This window comes from Eubalaena glacialis, chromosome 1, assembly GCF_028564815.1.
Source record: "Eubalaena glacialis isolate mEubGla1 chromosome 1, mEubGla1.1.hap2.+ XY, whole genome shotgun sequence".
Lineage (NCBI taxonomy): Eukaryota > Metazoa > Chordata > Mammalia > Artiodactyla > Balaenidae > Eubalaena > Eubalaena glacialis.
Genome location: NC_083716.1, coordinates 154839609 through 154844726, shown reverse-complemented (window position 1 = coordinate 154844726; position 5118 = coordinate 154839609). Strand labels below are relative to the sequence as shown.

The window sequence follows — 5118 nt, the reverse complement described above, 5'->3', positions numbered from 1 at the left end:
CAAGCTGTCTGCGTGAACTGGGCATTGAGCCCAGGTCACCAGACAACTCAGAGGTTCTCCTCCTGGCCGTGACCTTCATCCTCAGGGCCCTTGTCTGAAGCCTTGGCTCTGTGTAAGCCCCTTGGGACTTAGATGCAATCCTGCTAAAGATTATTGTTGCCCCACATTCCCTCCCCTCGTGCATCCTTCTCCCCACCCACCTAGAGTCAGCCAATGACACTGGGACATGGGCCTTTTTCTTTTCTTGGGGACCCACCCATTCTAAACTCTCAATGTTTATTTTCCAACTTTCTTCATGCCCCCAGCCCAAGGAAGTTTTATCTAATGAGCAAGAGGACATCTTGATTCTTTACTTATTGGGTAGTTTTCCAAATATTTTGCCCATGCCTTAAGTTCTTTTGACTTTCCCCAAAGAGCAGGATCTTGAAACCCGAAAGCTAAGACTTTACTTATTTTCACTTTGCATTTTGATGTGTTATCTCTTCCCTGAATTTTCTGGAAAGGACCAAAGGGTTCAAAGAAAAGGAAAAGTATCAGTTAATTTTTTAACACTTTAACCCTCCTCATAATTTTTTATGTATAGTGTAATAAGCCATGAATAAAATACGGTGAAGCAAACTCAGTATATGAAAGAATTACAAGGAATGAAAGAAGGAACAGAAAAAGAAAATACAGAAAGTGTATTTGTGTTCAAATATGTGTGTTGGACCCGCGGGTGGAAGATGGCATCTGAGTTCAAAACTGTGGAACCTCTGGAGTATTACAGGAGATGTTTGAAAGCGAATTGCCGTCCTGAGGGAAGAGAACTTGGTGAATTGAGAACCACAACTGTCAGCGTAGGTTCAATTGGTACTGCAGATGGTTCTTCTTTAGTGAAGCTGGGAAATACTACAGTAATTTGTGGAATTAAAGTGGAATTTGGAGCACCACCCACAGATGCTGCTGATAAAGGATATGTTGTTTCTTATTTGGATCTATCACCTCCGTGTTCTGGAGATTTCGGTCTGGACCTCCTGGAGAAGAGGCCCAAGTGGCCAGCCACTTGGCCAGTTCATTACAGATATCATTGAAAATTCACAGATAATCCAGAAAGAGGACTTATGTATCTCTCCAGGAAAGCTTGCTTGGGTTCTATACTGTGATCTCATTTGCCTCAACCATGATGGAAACATTTTGGATGCTTGTACCTTTGCTTTGTTAGCAGCTTTAAAAAATGTACAGTGGCCTGAAGTTACTATAAGTGAAGAAACTGCTGTAGCAGAAGTTCATTTAAAGAAGAAAAGTTATTTGAATATTAGAACTCATCGGTTGCAATTTCCTTTGCTGTGTTTGATGACACTCTGCTTATAGTTGACCCTACTGAAGAGGAGGAACATCTGGCAACTGCAACCTTAACAGTAGTAATGGACGAGGAAGGCAAGCTATGTTGTCTTCACAAACCAGGTGGAAGTGGACTGACTGGAGCTAAACTTCAAGATTGCATGAGCCAAGCAGTTATAAGACACAAAGAAGTAAAAAAACGGATGGATGAAGTATTTAAGGGTATGAAACCCAAATAAACAACCACCACGTTTTCAAAACAGATTTGTAAAAGCTGTATTTGTTACACTGTGCACAAACCTTTTATACTAAAATAAATATCAAACTACATTCTTCCGAAAAAAAAAAAAAAAGTGTGTGTTGGTGAGGTCTGCATGCTTTGATATGGCATTGAGTAAATAGAATTGGTAGTATATACCATGATGTTATTTGAGATAGATCTTAGTGTTTGAAGAAAGATATGAAAAAAATCATGGAAGTGCTCTGCTGTAACATCAGATTTATTAAATGAAACAATTATAATAATAGGTAAATAAACGTCTAAGCACTGAGATTTTAAGATGCACATCAGTTTTTCAAATCACTATAATAAAAACCCTATATTTTAATTGCATTTAGCAAAATTGCTGAATCCCAAAACAGGCACTGTCACTTCTAAAATCTTCTAAAAAATCCCACAGAGAAAAATACCCACCCCGTCCCAATTCTAATCTTCTCCCAGGGACCTCTCTCCCAAGCTCACTTAGTCACAGGGTATAGATGAAGAGATAGTATGAACAGAGCCAATAATGTGTCACTCATTTTCATTTTATCAAATTCACTAGTTTTTAAGGTAGCAACAGGACAGAAGGCCCCACAAGAAAACACCAGAGACTCCTGCTAACTGCCCCTTGATCAACATAACTCATCGAAAATATGTGTGAATAGATGACATTTAAAAAGGCAAAATCTTGACTATTCTTAGCTGACAAATTCTTTGGAAGCTTCTTAAAGGGATAAGCTGGCAATGCTCTCACATTTCAACTTTAAAATGAAAGGAATCTCTGAACTTTCCTTCTTTAGCAACAAACTCCCTTAACCCCTTGCCCCACTCCCATAAAGAAAAAAAAAAAACAACAGTATAGGTTAAGATCCTTAGTATACATACTCCCCTTTTTGCCTAGATCCAGGTATAACCTGGAATCTGGATTTATCCTTCATACCTCATTAGTCAAGTTTAATACTTTTATTTTCCTCTTTAGATTGCATTTTCTCACGATTAAAAATGGATAGCTGTGGCTTGGAAATGGGAAACTAGACCATCTATGAACTAGAGCAAAGTTGAAGACAACTCTAAATATTTTGAAAATATTTTTGGTAATTCCATGAGCTTTCCTGACAATTGGTTACTCTACCCTCACTGAATCCTGTGGTATAAAGTTACACACCCGAAGTTTATGGTACAACAAAGTACAACTTCAGAGCTAGTAGTAGCAGGTTTTTTTTTCTTTTCTTTTCTTTTCTTTTTTTAATTGAATGGTCTTTCCAAGCAAGTCTAATTAGCTAATAGTGTTATAGCTCTGGAGTAGTGAGTTCATTAAAGGTATTCGGAGTACTGGTCCTGCAAAGCTTAGCTGCATGTGGCTATTGGATCACATATCTACTTTTCTGCCATGTAAGAAGAAAACATCTCAGAATATAACTATTAGTTGGCTTTGTGGTGTTGGGTCAGTGTGCCAGTCTGAGGTTAGAGCAGAGATGGGATCCCAAGCCCTGGGCTTTGTATTATATAGTATTGTATTTTTGATGTTGTACTTAAGGGTCAATTACTGTTTCCATTATAAACCCTGTTTTTCAAGGGTTTATAGCTCACCAATTTTCATTTTGGTATGCAAGCTGCGTGAATACACAGGTTTTAAAAATAGCTTAAATTGAGCAGTGCCATTTTTAGATATAAAGCAGTAAAATATACTTTTCATTGGTTTCAGTTTGTTTTGGAAGTTTCCAATCTAAAAGTTTATTCTACCTTAAAATGCAAAAATGCGTGTTGTTTTTCATTCATTTGCATAACAACTTTGATGGTAAAAGGAAGCCAGAGTGGATATCAAAGGACACTTCAAGGAGGAAAACAATTTAAAAATCTTTTCTGTGTGAACATTTGTGGGTAAATGTCATTCCAGTCAATGTTCTTAAAAATCAATAAGCTAATCAATCAATATTCCCTGAGCCTGAACACTATTTCATGCCGCTATTGTGACAGGTACTGTGAGAAATGTAACAGCTCCCTGCCCACAATGTGTCTGAAATTCTAGTTAGAGAGAAATACAAAGACAGTAATATTAAGTATCAATATAACAGCAACATACATGGAAGCATTTAAGTGATAAATCATGTGGCCAAGAATTTAAGAGGCAAAAGCAAAGCAATTCACAGAGTTGTGCAACTTACTGATGCCTTGCAAAAAGAACAAGAAATTCCAATGTATGGTAATTGCCCAGATACGGAAATTTACCCATCTAGGGTCATGCGGTCTTAAAAACTCTTTCCCTGACCATCAGAATTAGAAAATCCCTACTTAAGGGCAAAGTTGTTTTCTCTGCCATACTGAATGTTTCCAAATCATAAAAGCAAATTTTCTCTTGCATTAATTTAAACTAAACTTCTTGAAATGGTCCTCTACACAAGCTATTTTCACTCTGTCACCCTACTCTCACTCCCCAATCTATTCCAGTCTGGTTTCCAGCAGCACTACACAGCTCATACTACTTTTGCCAAAGTTACCAATGACCTCCTGTTGCTGCTGCCAGTGAAGAAGGCTTTGCTTTTCTCTTTCACCTAAATTTATCTCGATTTAGAAGAGGGATACAGTTTTCTATCTTTTGTCTCATAATGACGTTTGTCATTTCTTGTTCTACCCAGCATCCATTCCCCTCCCCTTGCGATGGGCACCTCTCTTTCCCTTTCAGGGACTGCCCCATGGGTGTGGAGTTTTGGTGGGAGATAATGGTTGCTTCCCATCAAGGAAGCTGAAGGGACAGAACCTCCTTCTCTTTTCCCCAGCACAGGAAATAGTGCTGTAGGTAGGACTCAGCCAACTACACACTTTCTCCTGGGACTTTAACGCCTGATCAAGTCAGGGTGTAGGGATGGTTAGACATCGTATTCATGTACTGGCAGTGACAGAAGACCCCACAATTCTTGCTGCATCACACTTGTTAGAGTTCATTCTATGCAGTTCCCCAGATCTCATTTTGTTTTCCAAAACTAGTTCTCCATTTTCTCTTCATTTCTGTTATCTCCAGATATTCTTCAAGTAAATTTAAATTTTGCTTAAAATAGAAAGTCAGCCTCTGCTGCTTATAAACAGAATGTTAATAGATATAATTTCCAATGTTTGGCTCTTCTTTATAGCTTTTGCAGATTCATTTTCCACTGTCTATTCTTTATATGTTGCAATTCTTCTGGACACTTTTTAATGTCCCTTCTCATTTCACCCTCTGTTACCTACATGGGTTATTTTAACTACTCCCCTGACTTCAACTATCACCCACATGCTAATGACTTCTAAATCTAGCTAGTTATTCCAAATCTCTCCTCTGACTCTCATATTTCTTTATTCATGCCATTTGTTTTTTCATTTATTCTATAAATAACTTCTACTATGAGGCAGATATATGATAGACAATGGAGAAACAAAGCAATATAGTTTTCCATTTAATGATGGTTAGTCTGGTGGATTCCATAATCTTGTGAAATCCATAATTCCATAAACTTTAACCTAATGGATGTCATAGTCTAGTGGATTCCATAGATGCTATG

At 37.9% G+C, this 5118-nt stretch overlaps 1 pseudogene; it reads left to right on the top strand.

Moving 5' to 3' along the window:
* The first annotated feature begins 722 nt into the window (after positions 1-722).
* LOC133097701 (exosome complex component RRP43-like) lies at positions 723-1559 on the top strand (annotated as a pseudogene).
* Positions 1560-5118: the final 3559 nt, after the last annotated feature.